The following is a 24395-nucleotide window of genomic DNA, read 5'->3' on the forward strand; positions in this document are numbered from 1 at the left end:
CATGGCTTCTGGTTGGGATATGTACGTACAGTCGTTGTGGGGATGTCGTTGATGCACATATTGATGAAGCCAATGACAGGTGGTATACTCCTCAATGCCATTGGATGAATCCCGGAACATATTCCAGTCTGTGCTAGCAAAACAGTCCTGTAGCCTAGTATCGAGTATGGTGGCGACACAGTAAAGAGGCTCAGAGAGAATGCCACCGGATCGCTTGTTCACAGCCTCTAGTACTTTTCCAAGTTTTAACCCCACGGTCTGTGGGCAGTTTTGTTGAGCAGGTGTTTCAATGCCATGACAGAGGGTATCACGTCTGCTGCAGACGCAGTTGATTAGCTTATTTCTCGTGTCAGTTCTTCGAATGGGGCTAGGAGTGTGTTCATGTTTCAAACATGTTCTCATATGCCATTTGAAATGGCAGCAGCGGTATGAGAACCAGCACATTCTTGAGCAATACGGCTTTCATCAGTACAAATCCTCGTCGACCCACTGTGCTGTCAGACTCACCATGCTCACGGGGCTGACATCGCTGGTCCAAATGTCAGTCGTAAAGCTAATAGTAGTGACGCCCATAGCAAGTAGCTCATGGATGTGTGTTTCAACAATAATGGGTAACTCCGGTAGGGCAACATCTGAAAAATAGTGCCTACTTGGTAGTGTGTAGTGGGGCTCGAGGTGCTCAACCAGTCGGCGAAAGTCAACATCATCCACAACAGACAATGGTTGATTGTCAAGGGCAATGAATTCCATTATCTTGGCGTTAATGGATTTCGCAGTTGAGTTGTCTGGCTCTTTCAAATGACTGCTCAACTTGAACTTGTTTAGCTTGTGTTCTGTGTAGTGCTGTATATTTCCATGGCGTCATTACTTCATCTACCTTCCTTTATAAACTTATGCACGTCAGCTTTGACATCGGTTTTGCACATCGGCGTTAAACGCTAGACATTGGGCCGATGTTGGCATTTTTGCTAATATCGACCTATTTCGATATGCTTAGTACAGTAATCCAGGTCTCCTCTCCCTAACCTCTAACCTTTATCACAAATCTTTATGTTAAGATGGGAATTAAAATGTCTCAAGACAGACATTCACTACTGCTATTGATATTTGTTAACACCAAATCTGTCTGCTATGTTTTACAATATATATTATAGAGGTTGTAGTTTGACCTGACTTGATAGATGGTGTAGTAGCTGTCTGCTCTCATTTTAAAGCAGCAATATGTCATTTTTGGCCTACCCGACCATATTCACATAGAAATGTGAGTTATGTACGTGTCATTCTAAATCTAGGAAGCATTAGATATGTTCTTCAGTGAGCTCCAAAAGTATTGGGACAGTTATATTTTATGTTGTTGTTTTTTGTGTCTGTACTCCAACACTTTGCATTTGTAATGATACAATGACTGCGGTTAAGGTGCAGACCGTCAGCTTTAATTTGAGGGTATTTTCATCCATAACCGTTTAGAAATGATAGGGGATCAAAAGTATTCTGACATTCACATGTGTAGTAAAAAGTGAGGTATTTGGTCCCATATTGATAGCACATAATGACTACATCAAGCTCCTGACTCTACACGTTTGTTGGATTCATTTGCTGCTTGTTTTGGTTGTGTTTCAGATTACTTTGTGTCCAATAGAAATCAATGGTAAATAATGTATTGTGTCATTTATGAGTCACTTTTATTGTAAATAAGGATAGAATACGTTTTCTAAACACTTCTACATTAATGCGAATGCTACCATGATTCCGGATCATCCTGAATGAATCGTGAATAATGATGATGAGTGAGAAAGTTACAAACGTACAAATATCATACTCCCAAGACATGCTACCTCTCACCATTACAATAACATGGGAGGTTGGCATTTTTGGGAGGTATGATATTTGTGCGTCTAACTTTCTCACTCATTATTCACGATTCATTCAGGATTATTCGTAATCATGTTAGCACCACGTTAATGTAGAAGTGTTTAGAAACATAATCTATTCTTATTTCCAATAAAAGTGTCTCCAAAATGACACAATAGGTTCTTTAATATTCATTTCTATTGGTCACAAAATAATCTGAAACACAATACAAACAAACAGCAAATGCATCCAACAAATTTGTAGAGTCACAAGTTTGATGTAATCATTGCGTGCTATGAATATGAGACCAAATACTAAACTTTTTACTACTTTAATTCACATATAAGGGAATTTGTTCCAATACCTTTGGTCCTCAAAAGCGGACAGACTATGTACAATGTGCTGTAATTTGTAAATGGTTCACCCGATATGAATGAAAATACCCTAAAATGAAAGCTGACAGGTTACACTTTAACATCATAGTCATTGTATCATTTCAAATCCAAAGTGCTGGAGTACAGAGCCAAAACAACAAAACATGTGTCACTGTCCCATTACTTTAGGAGCTCACTGTATGTGTGCTGCTTTTATGCTTCCCAATTTTCAGTTTAGTTTTTGTACCTTTTACTTTCATTTGGGACACCAGCTTCAAATAGCTGAAAATACAACATTTTTGGTTATGGAAATATATTTCACAATGGTTTAGATGGTACAATGATTCTCTACACAATGACTGCTTGTTTTGTCACATAAACTGACATGAGGCAAACTATTCAAATTTTTGCAACTTGGAAATGGCAGAGAGATTTCTGCATATTGCACATTTTAAGTATCCAGTCTGTGTTTGCAGGTATGGAATGTGTGAGTTTGTGGTCATCTCCCCTGGGGCCAACTGGGAGGCAGTCATCAGTGAGTCCAAGTGCAACCTACCCCTCAGCTCTGTCTCCATCTCTCTGGCCAACACAGGCTGGTAGGTGACAGTAGCTCCATCTCTCTGGCCAACACAGGCTGGTAGGTGACCGTAGCTCCATCTCTCTGGCCAACACAGACTGGTAGGTGACCATAGCTCCATCTCTCTGGCCAACACAGGCTGGTAGGTGACCGTAGCTCCATCTCTCTGGCCAACACAGGCTGGTAGGTGACCGTAGCTCCATCTCTCTGGCCAACACAGGCTGGTAGGTGACAGTAGCTCCATCTCTCTGGCCAACACAGACTGGTAGGTGACCATAGCTCCATCTCTCTGGCCAACACAGGCTGGTAGGTGACAGTAGCTCCATCTCTCTGGCCAACACAGGCTGGTAGGTGACAGTAGCTCCATCTCTCTGGCCAACACAGACTGGTAGGTGACAGTAGCTCCATCTCTCTGGCTAACAGAGACTGGTAGGTGACAGTAGCTCCATCTCTCTGGTCAATGCAGACTGGTAGGTGACAGTAGCTCCATCTCTCTGGCTAACACAGACTGGTAGGTGACCGTAGCTCCATCTCTCTGGCCAACACAGGCTGGTAGGTGACAGTAGCTCCATCTCTCTGGCTAACACAGACTGGTAGGTGACCGTAGCTCCATCTCTCTGGCCAACACAGGCTGGTAGGTGACAGTAGCTCCATCTCTCTGGCCAACACAGGCTGGTAGGTGACCGTAGCTCCATCTCTCTGGCCAACACAGACTGGTAGGTGACCGTAGCTCCATCTCTCTGGCCAACACAGACTGGTAGGTGACAGTAGCTCCATCTCTCTGGCCAACACAGACTGGTTGTTGACCGTAGCTCCATCTCTCTGGCCAATGCAGACTAGTAGGTGACCATAGCTCCATCTCTCTGGCCAACACAGACTGGTAGGTGACCGTAGCTCCATCTCTCTGGCCAATGCAGACTGGTAGGTGACCGTAGCTCCATCTCTCTGGTCAATGCAGACTGGTAGGTGACCATAGCTCCATCTCTCTGGCCAACACAGACTGGTAGGTGACCGTAGCTCCATCTCTCTGGCTAACACAGACTGGTAGGTGACCGTAGCTCCATCTCTCTGGCCAACACAGACTCGTAGGTGACCATAGCTCCATCTCTCTGGCCAACACAGACTGGTAGGTGACCGTAGCTCCATCTCTCTGGCCAACACAGACTGGTAGGTGACAGTAGCTCCATCTCTCTGGCCAACACAGACTGGTTGTTGACCGTAGCTCCATCTCTCTGGCCAATGCAGACTAGTAGGTGACCATAGCTCCATCTCTCTGGCCAACACAGACTGGTAGGGGACCGTAGCTCCATCTCTCTGGCCAATGCAGACTGGTAGGTGACCGTAGCTCCATCTCTCTGGCCAACACAGACTGGTAGGTGACCGTAGCTCCATCTCTCTGGCCAATGCAGACTGGTAGGTGACCGTAGCTCCATCTCTCTGGCCAATGCAGACTGGTAGGTGACCGTAGCTCCATCTCTCTGGCCAATGCAGACTGGTAGGTGACCGTAGCTCCATCTCTCTGGCCAACACAGGCTGGTAGGTGACCGTAGCTCCATCTCTCTGGCCAATGCAGACTGGTAGGTGACCGTAGCTTCATCTCTCTGGCCAATGCAGACTGGTAGGTGACCGTAGCTCCATCTCTCTGGCCAATGCAGACTGGTAGGTGACCGTAGCTCCATCTCTCTGGCCAATGCAGACTGGTAGGTGACTGTAGCAACAGTGAATACTGTATTCAGCTAATATTATATTCCTGTCTCTTTGGGAACAGTAACTGCTATAAGTCACAGTTATACAGCAACTGTTTATGTTCTTTTGGAAAATCAAGTTCAAATTTGTTACAGAATTTGCTTTGACAAATTAAAGAAGAGCTGATACTGCCAATGTGTCCTATAGCTAATCATGAATCTATGCTGAGGTTCCTACACATTCACACAGCTAGTTGCAACATTCTCTTTGTGTGTGTTTCTGTATAATGTCACAAGCCATGTTTTAAAATAGCAACACTGTGGAAGTGAGTACAGCCCTCCGTGGCATCACGTATTGCGGTAGGTCAGCTGGTATCCATGGCAACACTGGGCTGAATGGAAGATGGTAGCAGTAGATCTGTAACTCTGTGGCTCTGTAGCAAGGTCATCTGGTCTCACTGTCTCTCTGGGAGTTTACTGTGTGGCAGAGAGACATTAACAACACATGGTTAGAGTAAGAGGAAGCATGTATCAGATCATCAGCATGTAGCTTCATGAGCACATAGTTTCATGAGCACGTGTTCTGTCACTGATGCATGTATCATTTATTACAAATAATGTTGTTTTGTGACTTCAAATTAGAGAAAGTATGACATACTTTTGAATAGAATAATATTCAAGGTCAGTATGTGGGTGGAAAAAAGTATGAAAATGTATGTACTCATTACTGAAAGTCGCTCTGCATAAGGGCGTCTGCTAAATGACTAACGTAAATGTAAAAAATGGAACAAAGCTTATTATTAAATTATTTACTTGTTCAATCCACTAGGTGGCGTATGTTTTGTTTGTAGTTCCTCTACTGTGCACCAGGTGCTGCTGTGTAGCTGTGGTGGTAGAATAGGGTTGTGGAGGGAGTTACAGGATCTCAGTCCTGTGGCTGCTCTTCCACATTTATACCAGAGATTCCTGGCATGTCTCTAAAGTTAAAGGGATCACTTTAAAATCAAACGTCATCTGTTGTGCAGGTCCAAATGTATGCCTCAATCCCAAACCAATTGAAAGATTAGTCAAATCGGAAATCTTTCTATAGCTGGATCTTAACTGCCGATGGCATGTGACTAACTCATCTTGACACAAGAACGGAGAGTAGTTATAGTAGCCACAGGATTTCAACGTGTGGCTGCTCTCCCACAAAACATCAAAGTTTGAAGTGACCTAACCTTTTTTAAAGTCCTCTATTTCCCCTGTGGATGCCGTACAGCCAGGTGCCGATGTTTGTTCAGGTCCAGCAGAAGTGGAGGAGGATGTACCATGGGGAGTGCCAGGGACCGGGGATGTGTACAGACCCTGAGATGGTCCACCTCCGCAAGGTGCCCAGACAATACAACCACCTCTCAGGCCTGCTGGACATCTTTAAGTCCAAGACGGTGAGTTTGGAAGGACCTGGTCTAATTGACTTCATGCCTAACATGAACCTTTTAGCTCTTTCACATGGGTCACCCCAGACTAACTGTAGGTCCAGTTTCCCTGAATGAGAGTAAGCCTAGTGTTTGACTAAGATTCACTTTCAATGGCGAATCTTCATTAATAAGCATGTTTTTTGTTGTTGTCCAGCACTAGGCTGAACCTTTGTCTGGGTACCCAGCCCCCTGCTAGATATGATGGATAGCACAAGATATTACATAACCTTGTCTCTATTTATGTTTCTATTTCCTCTGTTGTTCTTCAGGTCTGTCCCCTGTCTCCTCTTCCTCCCATCAACATCGCTATCCGCTTCACGTACGTCCTGCAGGACTGGCAGCAGTACTCCTGGCCTCAGCTGCCCCCAGGTACACACAACAACCACTCAGCCCACGAAACAGGAAGGAATGTGTCTAGTTATTCGTGCCGCTAACTCCGGCACACTTATATACCAGAGTTGATGTGGGTTTGAATCCAGCCCAGTCGCACTTCTCCTACCTTTCCTGTCTGCTTTTATAAAACCACATCCTATCTGTTCAGTAAAACCACATCCTATCTGTTCAGTAAAACCACATCCTATCTGTTCAGTAAAACCACATCCTATATGTTCAGTAAAACCACATCCTATATGTTCAGTAAAACCACATCCTATCTGTTCAGTAAAACCACATCCTATCTGTTCAGTAAAACCACATCCTATCTGTTCAGTAAAACCACATCCTATATGTTCAGTAAAACCACATCCTATATGTTCAGTAAAACCACATCCTATCTGTTCAGTAAAACCACATCCTATCTGTTCAGTAAAACCACATCCTATCTGTTCAGTAAAACCACATCCTATATGTTCAGTAAAACCACATCCTATATGTTCAGTAAAACCATCCTATATGTTCAGTAAAACCACATCCTATCTGTTCAGTAAAACCACATCCTATCCACATAATATCTGTTCAGTAAAACCACATAAAACCACATATCTGTTCAGTAAAACCACATCCTATCTGTTCAGTAAAACCACATCCTATCTGTTCAGTAAAACCACATCCTATCTGTTCAGTAAAACCACATCCTATCTGTTCAGTAAAACCACATCCTATCTGTTCAGTAAAACCACATCCTATATGTTCAGTAAAACCACATCCTATATGTTCAGTAAAACCACATCCTATCTGTTCAGTAAAACCACATCCTATCTGTTCAGTAAAACCACATCCTATCTGTTCAGTAAAACCACATCCTATCTGTTCAGTAAAACCACATCCTATCTGTTCAGTAAAACCACATCAAATCAAATCAAATCAAATGTTATTTGTCACATACACATGGTTAGCAGATGTTAATGCGAGTGTAGCGAAATGCTTGTGCTTCTAGTTCCGACAATGCAGTAATAACCAACAAGTAATCTAACTAACAATTCCAAAACTACTGTCTTATACACAATGTAAGGGGATAAAGAATATGTACATAAGGATATATGAATGAGTGATGGTACAGAGCAGCATAGGCAAGATACAGTAGATGGTATCGAGTACAGTATATACATATGAGATGAGTATGTAAACAAAGTGGCATAGTTAAAGTGGCTAGTGATACATGTATTACATAAGGATGAAGTCGATGATATAGAGTACAGTATATACGTATGCATATGAGATGAATAATGTAGGGTAAGTAACATTATATAAGGTAGCATTGTTTAAAGTGGCTAGTGATATATTTACATCATTTCCCATCAATTCCCATTATTAAAGTGGCTGGAGTTGAGTCAGTGTCAGTGTGTTGGCAGCAGCCACTCAATGTTAGTGGTGGCTGTTTAACAGTCTGATGGCCATGAGATAGAAGCTGTTTTTCAGTCTCTCGGTCCCAGCTTTGATGCACCTGTACTGACCTCGCCTTCTGGATGATAGCGGGGTGAACAGGCAGTGGTTCGGGTGGTTGATGTCCTTGATGATCTTTATGGCCTTCCTGTAACATCGGGTGGTGTAGGTGTCCTGGAGGGCAGGTAGTTTGCCCTCGGTGATGCGTTGTGCAGACCTCACTACCCTCTGGAGAGCCTTACGGTTGAGGGCGGAGCAGTTGCCGTACCAGGCGGTGATACAGCCCGCCAGGATGCTCTCGATTGTGCATCTGTAAAAGTTTGTGAGTGCTTTTGGTGACAAGCCGAATTTCTTCAGCCTCCTGAGGTTGAAGAGGCGCAGCTGCGCCTTCTTCACGATGCCGTCTGTGTGAGTGGACCAATTCAGTTTGTCTGTGATGTGTATGCCGAGGAACTTAAAACTTAAAACCACATCCTATCTGTTCAGTAAAACCACATCCTATCTGTTCAGTAAAACCACATAATATCTGTTCAGTAAAACCACATCCTATCTGTTCAGTAAAACCACATCCTATCTGTTCAGTAAAACCACATCCTATCTGTTCAGTAAAACCACAAAATCTGAAACAGGAAGGAGTTTGGAGGGCAACTGATATATCAAGTCAGAAATCTAATAGGTGCTAGACATACAGTGGGGTCTGAAGTTATTGACACTCTTCATAAAGATGAGAAAAAATGACAGAATAAAATAAATCATAAAAATACTGACCTGTATTGTATGCAAAAAAAAGTGAAAATGTATATAATTGCATATTAATACAATTGCTCAGAGAAAAATATTTTGTTTAACAAATAATACTTTTTCTCTCTCAACAAGGGAGGGGTCAAAATGATTGACACCCCTGTTTTCAATACCTTTCAATAGCTCACCTTGCAAGGAAAATGGCACTGAGCCTTTTTCTCAAATGTTTAATGAGTTGGAGAACACGTTGGGTGGGATCTTAGATCATTCCTCCTTACATAATCCTTCCAGATGCCTGATATCATTCGTCTGCCCTTATGGAAGGCCCTCCTCAATTCAAACCACAGGTTTTCAATGGGTTTCAAGTCCAGAGACTGAGATGGCCTTTGCAAATGTGTTATTTTGTGGTGAATTAACCATTTCTTTGTGGATTTTGTTGTGTGCTTGGTGTTATTGTCTCGCTGGAAGATCCACTTGCGTCCAATTTTAGCCTCCTGGCAGAGGCAACCAGGTTTTTGGCTAAAATGTCCTGGTACTCTGTAAATTTCAAAGACGCTGTTGACAAGGGCCCCAGGACCGGTGGAAGCAAAATAGCATGCATTATAGCTCAGTATTTGAATTATTCAGTTTATACAGTCATCATTATCAAGGGTGTCAATAATTTCGTACCCCACTAGGCTAGCCCACAGGGCGTTTTGGAAGCTTTGGTCGTTCAACGCCTACGTGCTCGTGACCAACATTTTAGCAAACTGATATAATCCACTCACTCTCTCTTTGCTCCAAATTCAATAGTGGATGGTTCTTCCCACAGTTATATTAAGTGCTGCTCTCCGGGGTACATTTTAGTGTTGCAAATAGATGCTTGAGTCTTTGAGTGGTGCGGGGAAGGCGGTACAAGGTCGGAGGTCGGAGAGCTTTTTAAACGGCTCACAAACGGACAATATTTCTGCTCCTCTTGAATGGGACCTGAGAGGAATGGCAGTGGGTGGAGGGTCAATTTGAGGTTTTTATATTTGACACAAGAGTATATTTGGTCCTTTAGTTTGTACTGTTATGAATTTGCCTGCCTTCAAGGCATTGAGGATGAAAAAGCATAGGAAGTGTTCACACTTTTGGTTCTTCTTGCTACCTCTAAGTGAAAGTATTGGGAATTGAATCAAAGTCATGATTGAACTGTAAAAGGTGAAAGTGTGTTTTTTGTGTGTGTTTTTTTCCGTTGCCTCCAGACTTCGAAGGTCTCCTCAGAGGGGAGGTGGGAGGGGTGGAGTTTGGGAAGCTGCCGTTCGGAGCGTGTGAGGATCCAATCAGGTAGGACTGATGTAGCCATGACGACATGTCGAAGCATGCTTGATTTAGAGATTTATCTCATTGTTCACATGTATTCTTGACGTCTTTGGCATGAGCCTATAATTCATTATTGACCAAACTGTAGCTTATAGTGAGACGTTTATAAAGCAAAACAAAAAAAATGTATTTTCTTTCATTGTTGTCTCAGTGAGCTTCACCTATTGACCACCTGGCCCCACCTGACAGAAGGTATCATGGTGGATAACGATGTGTACTCGTGAGTGTCAACCACCACACTCCCTCCCTCCCCTCTGACCTGCTGGTTGACACACATTGATGGAACATCTTAACAGCCTGAGATACGATCTATCAAAAACATTGTTTGTCCTCTTACCAAATGACAGCAAATATAGAGGTGTCATTTTCAATAAATAGAATCACTATCCTGGTTGAGCTTATAAAGCAAGTGAGCATTGAGGTAGATGGGAGAGAAAGAAAGAACATCCAGGTCAGTCAAACAAGTTCTCCATACCTTTGGAACACTGAAAGGTTGTTCCCCATATTAATATCCTGTGTGCCAGACAGTGTAGGTGTTGAGAGGGCGATTGTGGAGGAGGTGTGTGGGAGAGGATATAACAAGTACCTCAGCCCCAGCAACACCGCTCGCTCGTTCAACTGCATTAAAGCTGAAATTAATTCATGCTGAATGATTTTACGCTTTTCAGTTTAGTGATGAAATGGTGCTCAGTGAGCCATCGCTTCATATTAACGGTGTTTTTCTTCAAGTCCCTCCATCCTAAATGTGCTTGAGCTCCATTGTATAAAGAGTTTCTTTGAAGGGAATCAGAGATTTCTGCACCTGGATGCAGAAACATTTAGATTAGCCTGTCAAAAACAAGATGGTCCTCTTTCAAATACTGTTTTTGGCTTTATTTTGCTGGTTGTATTTATTGGTGAATCCCCTTAAGGCGTTCTGGGGTAGAAATGTTAGATATTATATTTTGGGGTTTTAGAGAAGATGTGACTTGCCTCGGGTCAACTTGTCAACTGAAATGGTACCCTCCCTGACTGACTGACTGGCTGACTGGGTAATAGATATTATATGGCAACTGATACTCAGTGGTTCTTATTTCAAGGATCCAAAATAAAGCAAAAAGTCAATAGATAATTATATCAGGTAATTACTTTCCACTATATAGTCTCTAAATGAACACCAGGTCAATATCTGGTTGTAAAGTAAACCACAATAACAATGACTCTTCTCTTCCCGCCAGAGCCCTATGTTTAATAGCCTATATTCAGGCCTAATCTTTACTATAATGGTAAATGTGAACCACTGATCTGATCCAGGGCCAGTTTACCTCCCTCCCCTGTGTGGTCTGACCTTATGTACTCTCTGTGTGACCTCACTGTGACCTGGACCTACTCCAGGCCCCTCATTTGTCAGTCCGAGTCAGGAGCACAGACAACCCCACGTGCTTGCTCGGTTAGTTAGACCCCCCTCACAGAAATACTGATCCTACATTATAGAAATCCTATAGAATATTATGAGTGTCCATGTAATGTGGTTTAAAATGCTCCCTCATCCATCAGATGTATATAAAGGGAGTTCCAAAGACTCACTCATATGTTGACTTACTCAATGTCAAATTTGATGGACAAAAAAAAGCTTTTTGAATTTGAAATAAACGTCATCTTCTGGTTGTCACTTGCTACCACAGCCACAAAGTCAAAATTGGCTATATCTTAGAAATGTATGAAAGTAAAAATGTCTGCATAGTGCATCTTTAAGGTTAGGGTTAGGCAAACGGTTAGCAGTTTGGTAAAGGTTAGGGGTTTAGGTTAGGAGTAGGTTTAAAATCACATTTTAAAAAGATAAATTGTAGAAATAAGTTTTATGACTTTGTGGCTATGGTAACTAGTGATGATATCATCTTCTCCATCCCAGGTGACTTCCTGACAGAGTTCTTTAAGCTGTGCTCCAAGAAGGAGTCAGAGGAGATTCTGGGAAGAGGTCCATTTGAGGAGGAAGGTAATGTGTTCTATGGCTACTGGGGTGTATCTCAATAGTCTTAACATCTCTTTCTTTCATTTTCCAATATCACATTTGATTCGTAACATGCGCTGAATACAACAGGTGTTGACCTTACAGTGAAATGCTTACGTACGAGCCCCTAACCAACAATGCAGTTTAAAAAAATATGAATAAGAAATAAAGGTAACAAGTAATTAAAGAGCAGCAGTAAAATAACAATAGCGAGGCTATATACAGAGTCAATGTGCGGGGGGCACTGATTAGTCGAGGTAATTGAGGTAATATGTACATGTAGGTAGAGTTATTAAATTGACTATGCATAGATGATAACAACAGAGAGTAGCAGTGGTGTAAAAGGGTGGGAGGGGCAATGCAAATAGTCTGGGTAGCCATTTGATTAGATGTTCAGGAGTCTTATGGCTTGGGGGTAGAAGCTGTTTAGAAACCTCTTGGACCAAGACTTGGCGCTCCGGTACTGCTTGCCTTGCGGTAGCAGAGAGAACAGTCTATGACTAGGGTGTCTGGAGACTTTGACAATGTTTAGAGCCTTCCTCTGACACCGCCTGGTATAGAGGCCCTGGATGGCAGGAAGCTTGGCCCCAGTGATGTACTGGGCCGTGCGCACTACCCTCTGTAGTGCCTTGTGGTCGGAGGCCGCGCAGTTGCCACACCAGGCAGTGATGCAACCAGTCAGGATGCTCTCGATGGTGCAGATGTAGAACCTTTTGAGGATCTGACGACCCATGCCAAATATTTTCAGTCTCCTGAGGGGCAATAGGTTTTGTTGTGCCCTCTTCACGACTGTCTTGGTGTGCACGGACCATGTTAGTTTGTTGGTGATGTGGACACCAATATGGTGTATTCCCTAGGGGGATTTGTGCAGACGTCAGCGCAGATGATGGGAAGTAGAAGCCACTCTGGACTATTGGCTTGTTGTTTGCTTGTGAAGGGAGAATTACGCTCTCTTCTCAGTCAGAGCCCACCCTCACACCCTCCCTGTGAATGGCTTCTCTGTCCCTCCCCCTCCACTCTCTCCTCATTAGACGACATCAGCCCTGTCTAAACTGACGGAGCCCACAGCCGTGCCCATCCCCAAGCTGTCTGTCTCCAACATGGTGCACAGCGCCCGCTAACGCTAACGCCGCCACCGTCGCATTGACGAATCACCGCTCAGAAATGACGTGCTCAACTCTATACCGCTGGTGAGAGAGAGCAGGCATGACAACGGACACACAGACACACACACACTCTTACCTTCTAAAGGTATATGGTGATTTAGGCTGGCTGACATCGTACTACACAAGAGGAGAGCAGGAGGAGAGCAGTCTTCAGCCAGACTCCTCAGTTACTGGCCCTGCTGTGTGAACAGCTTCTTGATCAGCCGTGAAGCTCAAGCAGTATCTTATTCCTTACTTGCTCACACTGCCATTGGCCTAGACCAGGTTTTCCCAAACCATTGGCCTAGACCAGGTTTTCCCAAACCATTGGCCTAGACCAGGTTTTCCCAAACCATTGGCCTAGACCAGGTTTTCCCAAACCATTGGACTAGACCAGGTTTTCCCAAACCATTGGACTAGATCAGGTTTTCCCAAACCATTGGACTAGACCAGGTTTTCCCAAACCATTGGCCTAGACCAGGTTTTCCCAAACCATTGGACTAGACCAGGTTTTCCCAAACCATTGGCCTAGACCAGGTTTTCCCAAACCATTGGACTAGACCAGGTTTTCCCAAACCATTGGCCTAGACCAGGTTTTCCCAAACCATTGGCCTAGACCAGGTTTTCCCAAACCATTGGCCTAGACCAGGTTTTCCCAAACCATTGGCCTAGACCAGGTTTTCCCAAACCATTGGACTAGACCAGTTTTTCCCAAACCATTGGCCTAGCCCCCCCCCCCCCCCCCCCCCCTCCAGCGCACATTTTGTTGTTTACCCTAGCACTACACAGCTGATTCAAATCTCAACATCATCAAGCTATGTGTAGTGCTAGGGTAGGACCGGGTTTAGGAAACCCTGTGTTAGAGGCTCAGTGGTAAGTCAGACAGTTGTTAAATAAAACATTCAAATCAGACACTCGGTTCGTAGCAGGATTGTTCCTTCAGAGATGTTTTGTGTCAAGGTAAGGAAATGGATGTTCCCATGTACGAGAGTATGTAAGCTTATATTTGAGTGTGTATGGTGTCAGTATCTCTTCCCAGACACAGCCATAGGTAAACAGTCATCAGAGAACAGCGAGAGAAAGGCTGCTCCATCACACAGCGACGGGGAACCAGAAGAGAAGGATTCTGACAACTATGTAGGTCTGCTGTCTGTGCTTTACCACACTATCACTGTGTCACACTGCACTCCAGGGCTGTGTTCAATAGTCACTGTGTCACACTGCACTCCAGGGCTGTGTTCAATAGTCACTGTGTCACACTGCACTCCAGGGCTGTGTTCAGTAGTCACTGTGTCAGACACACTGCACTCCAGGGCTGTGTTCAGTAGTCACTGGGTCACACTGCACTCCAGGGCTGTGTTCAGTAGTCACTGTGTCACACTGCACTCCAGGGCTGTGTTCAGTAGTCACTGTGTCACACTGCACTCCAGGGCTGTGTTCAATAGTCACTGTGTCACACTGCACTCCAGAGCTGTGTTCAGTAGTCACTGTGTCACACTGCACTCCAGAGCTGTGTTCAGTAGTCACTGTGTCACACTGCACTCCAGGGCTGTGTTCAATAGTCACTGTGTCACACTGCACTCCAGGGCTGTGTTCAGTAGTCACTGTGTCACACTGCACTCCAGGGCTGTGTTCAGTAGTCACTGTGTCAGACACACTGCACTCCAGGGCTGTGTTCAGTAGTCACTGTGTCAGACACACTGCACTCCAGGGCTGTGTTCAATAGTCACTGTGTCACACACTGCACTCCAGGGCTGTGTTCAGTAGTCACTGTGTCAGACACACTGCACTCCAGGGCTGTGTTCAATAGTCACTGTGTCACACTGCACTCCAGGGCTGTGTTCAATAGTCACTGTGTCACACTGCACTCCAGGGCTGTGTTCAATAGTCACTGTGTCACACTGCACTCCAGGGCTGTGTTCAGTAGTCACTGTGTCACACTGCACTCCAGGGCTGTGTTCAGTAGTCACTGTGTCAAACACACTGCACTCCAGGGCTGTGTTCAGTAGTCACTGTGTCACACTGCACTCCAGGGCTGTGTTCAGTAGTCACTGTGTCACACTGCACTCCAGGGCTGTGTTCAGTAGTCACTGTGTCACACTGCACTCCAGGGCTGTGTTCAATAGTCACTGTGTCACACTGCACTCCAGGGCTGTGTTCAGTAGTCACTGTGTCAGACACACTGCACTCCAGGGCTGTGTTCAGTAGTCACTGTGTCACACTGCACTCCAGGGCTGTGTTCAATAGTCACTGTGTCACACTGCTCTCCAGGGCTGTGTTCAGTAGTCACTGTGTCACACTGCACTCCAGGCCTGTGTTCAGTAGTCACTGTGTCAGACACACTGCACTCCAGGGCTGTGTTCAGTAGTCACTGTGTCACACTGCACTCCAGGGCTGTGTTCAATAGTCACTGTGTCACACTGCACTCCAGAGCTGTGTTCAGTAGTCACTGTGTCATACTGCACTCCAGGGCTGTGTTCAATAGTCACTGGGTCACACTGCACTCCTGGGCTGTGTTCAATAGTCACTGTGTCACACTGCACTCCAGGGCTGTGTTCAGTAGTCACTGTGTCAGACACACTGCACTCCAGGGCTGTGTTCAGTAGTCACTGTGTCAGACACACTGCACCCCAGGGCTGTGTTCAATAGTCACTGTGTCACACTGCACTCCAGGGCTGTGTTCAATAGTCACTGTGTCACACTGCACTCCAGGGCTGTGTTCAATAGTCACTGTGTCACACTGCACTCCAGGGCTGTGTTCAGTAGTCACTGTGTCAGACACACTGCACTCCAGGGCTGTGTTCAGTAGTCACTGTGTCACACTGCACTCCAGGGCTGTGTTCAATAGTCACTGTGTCACACTGCACTCCAGGGCTGTGTTCAGTAGTCACTGTGTCACACTGCACTCCAGGGCTGTGTTCAATAGTCACTGTGTCACACTGCACTCCAGGGCTGTGTTCAGTAGTCACTGTGTCACACTGCACTCCAGGGCTGTGTTCAATAGTCACTGTGTCACACTGCACTCCAGGGCTGTGTTCAATAGTCACTGTGTCACACTGCACTCCAGGACTGTGTTCAATAGTCACTGTGTCACACTGCACTCCAGGGCTGTGTTCAGTAGTCACTGTGTCACACTGCACTCCAGGGCTGTGTTCAATAGTCACTGTGTCACACTGCACTCCAGGGCTGTGTTCAGTAGTCACTGTGTCAGACACACTGCACTCCAGGGCTGTGTTCAGTAGTCACTGTGTCACACTGCACTCCAGGGCTGTGTTCAGTAGTCACTGTGTCACACTGCACTCCAGGGCTGTGTTCAGTAGTCACTGTGTCACACTGCACTCCAGGGCTGTGTTCAGTAGTCACTGTGTCACACTGCACTCCAGGACTGTGTTCAATAGTCACTGTGTCACACTGCACTCCAGGGCTGTGTTCAGTAGTCACTGTGTCACACTGCACTCTAGGGCTGTGTTCAATAGTCACTGTGTCACACTGCACTCCAGGGCTGTGTTCAGTAGTCACTGTGTCAGACACACTGCACTCCAGGGCTGTGTTCAGTAGTCACTGTGTCACACTGCACTCCAGGGCTGTGTTCAGTAGTCACTGTGTCACACTGCACTCCAGAGCTGTGTTCAATAGTCACTGTGTCACACTGCACTCCAGGGCTGTGTTCAGTAGTTATGCCATTGGAGAAACATTTTGAAATACATGAACTTGTCTGATTAAACTCAGAAATACAATTTCCAATTGTCAAGAAAATGTCTGAATTTGATTAGTGTCATTTTCTGCAATACTGTGTGATGATTGTACTCCCCCACCCCCCTCAGAGCCTGTACAACCAGCTGAAGTCTGCTCCTAGTAACAGTGTAACGTACCTCCTGGCTCTGTGTCTGGTTAACTTCTACCGTGGAGGGGTCCGGGCCGTGGCTCACCTCTGGCAGAAGTTTGTCCTGGGGATGAGATACCGTTGGGAGAACAACGACCTTGTCTATGGGTGAGAAGAACCAGATTTTAGCTGGATTGATTGTTACACTTTCTATTACTCCCCAACAGGGGAAACAACAACAGATTTATCATTAGGACCAATTCTAAACTACCTAGTCTTCTGGTGAGAACATGGTCCTATTCATTACGCAACAAACAGAAGAAAATGGACTGAACTAGTCCAGTAAGAAACTATATATTTTCTGTTTTCCCTTTTGCTACGGTGTGCCCCGATGAATAAGACCCCAGATTATAACACCTTCGATTGCTACCTAATGGGACACAGTAACAAGCACAGCATCGATTGGGATCAAATCCATTTATATTCCTGACAATTTAAGTTCATATGGAATTTGTCCATTTTAATAGACATCTACTCAGACATCCACCCAGTCAACTCCTGAAGGGTTCTGTAATAGAAAAACATTGGATTGAACCTGAACTGGAATCCCATCAATAATGAGGTTTAGGATATACACTGTGACAGTACACTGAATCATCATCATCATTATGCCTGCTTCCTCTGATTCAGACTGGTCGGTGGTCCCCAACACCTCCTCTGCTGCTGTCTCCTTTGATTCAGACTGGTCGGTGGTCCCCCAGACCTCCTCTGCTGTCTCATCTGATTCAGATCGGTCGGTGGTCCCCCACACCTCCTCTGCTGTCTCCTCTGATTCAGACTGGTCGGTGGTCCCCCACACCTCCTCTGCTGCTGTCTCCTTTGATTCAGACTGGTCTGTGGTCCCTCAGACCTCCTCTGCTGTCTCCTCTGATTCAGACTGGCCGGTGGTCCCCCACACCTCCTCTGCTGCTGTCTCCTTTGATTCAGATTGGTCGGTGGTTCCCCAGACCTCCGCTGCTGTCTCCTCTGATTCAGATCGGTCGGTGGTCCCCCACACCTCCTCTGCTGTCTCCTCTGATTCAGACTGGTCGGTGGTCCCCCACACCTCCTCTGCTGCTGTCTCCTTTGATTCAGACTGGTCTGTGGTCCCTCAGACCTCCTCTGCTGTCTCCTCTGATTCAGACTGGTCGGTGGTTCCCCAGACCTCCTCTGCTGTCTCCTCTGATTCAGACTGGTCGGTGGTTCCCCAGACCTCCTCTGCTGTCTCCTCTGATTCAGACTGGTCGGTGGTTCCCCAGACCTCCTCTGCTGTCTCCTTTGATTCAGATTGGTCGGTGGTCCCCCAGACCTCCTCTGCTGTCTCCTCTGATTCAGACTGGTCGGTGGTTCCCCAGACCTCCTCTGCTGTCTCCTTTGATTCAGACTGGTCGGTGGTCCCCCACACCTCCTCTGCTGTCTCCTCTGATTCAGACTGGTCGGTGGTTCACCAGACCTCCTCTGCTGTCTCCTCTGATTCAGACTGGTCGGTGGTTCCCCAGACCTCCTCTGCTGTCTCCTCTGATTCAGACTGGTCGGTGGTCCCCCAGACCTCCGCTGCTGTCTCCTCTGATTCAGACTGGTCGGTGGTCCCCCACACCTCCTCTGCTGTCTCCTCTGATTCAGACTGGTCGGTGGTCCCCCACACCTCCTCTGCTGTCTCCTCTGATTCAGACTCCGCTGGTCTCCTCTGGACTGGTCGGTGGTCCCCACACCTCAGCTGTCTCCTCTGATTCAGACTGGTCTCCTCTGACTGGTCTGTCTCCTCTGCTGTCTCTGATTCAGACTGGTCGGTGGACTGGTCCCCAGACCTCCTCTGCTGTCTCCTCTGATTCAGACTGGTCGGTGGTCCCCAGACCTCCTCTGCTGTCTCCTCTGATTCAGACTGGTCGGTGGTCCCCCACACCTCCTCTCTGCTGTCTCCTCTGATTCAGACTGGTCGGTGGTCCCCACACCTCCTCTGCTGCTGTCTCCTCTGATTCAGACTGGTCTGTGGTCCTCTCCTCTGCTGTCTCCTCTGATTCAGACTGGTCGGTGGTCCCCCACACCTCCTCTGCTGTCTCCTCTGATTCAGACTGGTCGGTGGTCCCCCAGACCTCCTCTGCTGTCTCCTCTGATTCAGACTGGTCGGTGGTCCCCCACACCTCCTCTGCTGTCTCCTCTGATTCAGACTGGTCTCCCCACACCTCTGCTGTCTCCTCTGATTCAGACTGGTCGGTGGTCCCCCACACCTCCTCTGCTGTCTCCTTTGATTCAGACTGGTCCCCCAGACCTCCTCTGCTGTCTCCTCTGATTCAGACTGGTCTGGTCCCCACACCTGCTGTCTCCTCTGATTCAGACTGGTCGGTGGTCCCCAGACCTCCTCTGCTGTCTCCTCTGATTCAGACTGGTCGGTGGTCCCCTCCTCTGCTGTCTCCTCTGATTCAGACTGGTCGGTGGTCCCCCAGACCTCCTCTGCTGTCTCCTCTGATTCACTGGCCGGTGGTCCCCCTTAGACTGGTCGGTGGTCCCCCAGACCTCCTCTGCTGTCTCCTCTGATTCAGACTGGTCGGTGGTCCCCAGACCTCCTCTGCTGTCTCCTCTGATTCAGACTGGTCGGTGGTTCCCCCAGACCTCCTGCTGTCTCCTCTGAGGCTGGTCGGTGGTTCCCCAGACCTCCTCTGCTGTCTCCTCTGATTCAGACTGGTCGGTGGTCCCCCAGACCTCCGCTGCTGTCTCCTCTGATTCAGACTGGTCGGTGGTCCCCACACCTCCTCTCTGCTGTCTCCTCTGATTCAGACTGGTCTGTGGTCCCCAGACCTCCGCTGCTGGTCGGTTCAGACTGGTCGGTGGTCCCCCACACCTCCTCTGGTCCCCTGATTCAGACTGGTCCCCCCAGACCTCCTCTGCTGTCTCCTCTGATTCAGACTGGTCGGTGGTCCCCCACACCTCCTCTGCTGCTGTCTCCTCTGCTGATTCAGACTGGTCGGTGGTCCCCCAGACCTCCTCTGCTGTCTCCTCTGATTCAGACTGGTCGGTGGTCCCCCAGACTGGTCCTCTGATTCAGACTGGTCGGTGGTCCCCCAGACCTCCTCTGCTGTCTCCTCTGATTCAGACTGGTCGGTGGTCCCCCACACCTCCTCTGCTGTCTCCTCTGATTCAGACTGGTCGGTGGTCCCCCAGACCTCCTCTGCTGTCTCCTCTGATTCAGACTGGTCGGTGGTCCCCCAGACCTCCTCTGCTCTGCTGTCTCCTCTGATTCAGACTCCTCTGGTCTCCTCTGATTCAGACTGGTCCCCCCAGACCTCACACCTCCTCTGCTGTCTCCTCTGATTCAGACTGGTCCCCCACACCTCCTCTGGTGGTCCCCCAGACCTCCTCTGCTGTCTCCTCTGATTCAGACTGGTCGGTGGTCCCCCACACCTCCTCTGCTGTCTCCTCTGATTCAGACTGGTCGGTGGTCCCCCAGACCTCCTCTGCTGTCTCCTCTGATTCAGACTGGTCGGTGGTCCCCCACACCTCCTCTGCTGTCTCCTCTGATTCAGACTGGTCGGTGGTCCCCCACACCTCCTCTGCTGCTGTCTCCTTTGATTCAGACTGGTCTGTGGTCCCTCAGACCTCCTCTGCTGTCTCCTCTGATTCAGACTGGTCCCCCACACCTGTGGTCCCCCCCAGACCTCCTCTGCTGTCTCCTCTGATTCAGACTGGTCGGTGGTCCCCCACACCTCCTCTGCTGTCTCCTCTGACACCTCTGCTGCTGTCTCCTCTGATTCAGACTGGTCCTTGGTCCCTCAGACCTCCTCTGCTGTCTCCTCTGATTCAGACTGGTCTGTGGTCCCCCAGACCTCCTCTGCTGTCTCCTCTGATTCAGACTGGTCGGTGGTCCCCCACACCTCCTCTGCTGTCTCCTCTGATTCAGACTGGTCGGTGGTCCCCCACACCTCTGCTGCTGTCTCCTCTGATTCAGACTGGTCCTTGGTCCCTCAGACCTCCTCTGCTGTCTCCTCTGATTCAGACTGGTCGGTGGTCCCCCACACCTCTGCTGCTGTCTCCTCTGATTCAGACTGGTCTGTGGTCCCCCAGACCTCCTCTGCTGTCTCCTCTGATTCAGACTGGTCTGTGGTCCCTCAGACCTCCTCTGCTGTCTCCTCTGATTCAGACTGGTCTGTGGTCCCCCAGACCTCCTCTGCTGTCTCCTCCACCACAAACTCCAGGTAACTAACCGATCATACATTTTTAATAGTCTGTAGTTTACTGTGTGAACAACCTCAGTAATCAATGCAGTGAGGTCCATATGTGCACAGTTGGGTCCAGTCTATCAATTGTATAGATACAGACCTCGCTATAATTATTAGTAAGTCTGTTTACTTAGTCCAAATAGGCTTTTGTCAGAAATGTCCTCTTCCCCCTTGAAGGCCTGCAACAACAGCAAAGTACTCTGCAAAGTCTTTGATAAAGCCCAACACACCAACATGAATAATAGCTACATGAAAGCATTAATCCAGCACAAAAGCAATCTGAATGCCGAAATTAATTGTTTAGGAAGAATGGATTAAAATGGATTAATATGTATTAATATGATGATAGCAGAAGCTATCAATTTACACTAAATTCAGCACTCTCTGAGGAGAAATGTACCAATTCTGCACTACAAGTATCTCTGCCAGACTAATATGCAAAACAAAAAAAGAAAGATCCTGGTGTACAGTCGTGGCCAAACGTTTTGAGAATGACACAAATATAAATTTTCACAAAGTCTGCTGCCTCAGTTTGTATGATGACAATTTGCATATACTCCAGAATGTTATGAAGAGTGATCAGAGGAATTGCAATTAATTGCAAAGCCCTCTTTGCCATGCAAATTAACTGAATCCCCCATAAACATTTCCACTGCATTTCAGCCCTGCCACAAAAGGAGGCTTCAGGGCGCCCAAGAAAGTCCAGCAAGTGCCAGGACCGTCTCCTAAAGTTGATTCAGCTGCGGGATCGGGGCACCACCAGTACAGAGCTTGCTCAGGAATGGCAGCAGGCAAGTGTGAGTGCATCTGCACGCACAGTGAGGTGAAGACTTTTGGAGGATGGCCTGGTGTCAAGAAGGGCAGCAAAGAAGCCACTTCTCTCCAGGAAAAACATCAGGGACAGACTGATATTCTGCAAAAGGTACAGGGATTGGACTGCTGAGGACTGGGGTAAAGTCATTTTCTCTGATGAATCCCCTTTCCGATTGTTTGGGGCATCCGGAAAAAAGTTTGTCCCGAAGAAGACAAGGTGAGCACTACCATCAGTCCTGTGTCATGCCAAGAGTAAAGCATCCTGAGACCATTCATGTGTGGGGTTGCTTCTCAGCCAAGGGAGTGGGCTCACTCACTAAGAACACAGACATGAATAAAGAATGGTACCAACACATCCTCCGAGAGCAACTTCTCCCAACCATCCAGGAACAGTTCAGGGACGAACGATGCCCTTTCCAGCATGATGGAGCACCTTGCCATAAGGCAAAAGTGATAACAAAGTGGCTCTAGGAACAAAACATCGATATTTTGGGTCCATGGCCAGGAAACTCCCCAGACCTTAATCCAATTGAGAACTTGTGGTCAATCCTCAAGAGGCGGGTGGACAAACAAAAACCCACAAATTCTGACAAACTCCAAGCATTGATTATGCAAGAATAGGCTGCTATCAGTCAGGATGTGGCCCAGAAGTTAATTGACAGCATGCCAGGGCGGATTGCAGAGGTCTTGAAAAAGAAGGGTCAACACGGCAAATTTAGATTCTTTGCATCAACTTCATGTAATTGTCAATAAAAGCCTTTGACATTTATAAAATGCTTGTAATTATACTTCAGTATTCCACAGTAACATCTGACAAAAATATCTAAAGACACTGATGCAGCAAACTTTGTGGAAATTAATATTTGTGTCATTCTGAAAACTTTTGGCCTCGACTGTACACCAGGATCTTTCTTTTTTTTGTTTTGCATATTAGTCTGGCAGAGATACTTGTAGTGCAGAATTGGTACATTTCTCCTCAGAGAGTGCTGAATTTAGTGTAAATTGATCCTGGAGAGGATGATTTAAAAACGTCAGAACAGAATGGTGAGCTTCAGCCAACGGATACTAATGTCTCATGATGATGATGATGAGGGAGTGAGTGAGTCGACAGGGAGCAGAGGGAGAGATGGAGAGGGAGCGAGAGAGTGAGTCGACAGGGAGCAGAGGGAGAGATGGAGAGGGAGCGAGAGAGTGAGTCGACAGGGAGCAGAGGGAGAGATGGAAGGATGGAGAGAGTGAGCACTGCCTAGCCCCACAGCCCTGCCAGACGTCTGCAGATAGCCCAGATAGACCCATGAACACTTTTCTTATTCAGCCACCCACTCCTCACCTGGGGGAGGAAAGGATGGAGAGAGAAAGAGAGAAGAATAGAAAAAGGGAAGGAGGGAGAGAGGTGGTAATAAAGATGCCCAGAGAGACAGGGAGAGTGGGAGGGTGAGAGGGAAAGAGAGGTAATATCTTTCTGGAAAGTCGAGGCGGAGAGCAGTGAGAGCCTCTTTAACGGCAATCACTTTAATAAGAGGAAGAGGCTTCCAGGCAGCACTGTGTCCCTCTCTTCTCTCTCTCTCCCTCTCTCTCTCTCTCTCTGCTCCCTCTCTCTCTCTCTCTCTGCTCCCTCTCTCTCTCTCTCTCTGCTCCCTCTCTCTCTCTTGCTGCTCTCCCTCTCTCTCTCTCTCTCTCTCTGCTCTCTCTCTCTCTCTCTCTGCTCCCTCTCTCTTTCTCGCTGCTCTCTCTCTCTCTCTCTCTCTGCTCCCTCTCTCTCTCTCTCTGCTCCCTCTCTCTTTCTCGCTGCTCCCTCTCTCTCTCTCTCTGCTCCCTCTCTCTTTCTCGCTGCTCTCTCTCTCTCTCTCTCTCTCTCTCTCTCTCTCTCTGCTCCTCTCTCTCTCTGCTCCCTTCTCTTTCTCGCTGCTCTCTCTCTCTCTCTCTCTCTCTCTCTTGCTGCTCTCTCTCTCGCTGCTCTCTCTCTCGCTGCTCTCTCTCTCTCTCTTGCTGCTCTCTCTCTCTCTCTCTCGCTGCTCTCTCTCTCTCTCTCTCTCTCTCTTGCTGCTCTCTCTCTCTCTCTCTCTCTCTCTCTCTCTCTCTCGCTGCTCCCTTTCTCTCTCCCAACGCATCACCGGGGGCAAACTACCTGCCCTCCAGGACACCTACACCACTCGGTGTCACAGGAAGACCAAAAAGATCGTCAAGGACAACAATCACCCGAGCCACTGCCTGTTCACCCCGCTATCATCCAGAAGGCAAGGTCAGTACAGCTGCATCAAAGCAGGGACCGAGAGACTGAAAAACAGCTTCTATCTCAAGGCCATCAGACTGTTAAACAGCCACCACTAACATTGAGTCGCTGCTGCCAACATACTGACTCAACTCCAGCCACTTTAATATTGGAAAAATTTATGTAAAAAATGTATCACTAGCCACTTTAAACAATGCCACTTAATAAAATGTTTACATACCCTACATTACTCATCTCATATGTATATACTGTACTCTATACCATCTACTGCATCTTGCCTATGCC

The 24395-nt window shown here is 47.1% G+C and overlaps 1 pseudogene; it reads left to right on the forward strand.

Moving 5' to 3' along the window:
* Nucleotides 1-2645: 2645 nt before the first annotated feature.
* LOC135571369 (rab3 GTPase-activating protein catalytic subunit-like) overlaps nt 2646-24395 on the forward strand; it is an 85468-nt pseudogene continuing 63718 nt past the window's right edge.

Source organism: Oncorhynchus nerka, linkage group LG1 (assembly GCF_034236695.1).
Source record: "Oncorhynchus nerka isolate Pitt River linkage group LG1, Oner_Uvic_2.0, whole genome shotgun sequence".
In the NCBI taxonomy this organism is placed as follows: domain Eukaryota; kingdom Metazoa; phylum Chordata; class Actinopteri; order Salmoniformes; family Salmonidae; genus Oncorhynchus; species Oncorhynchus nerka.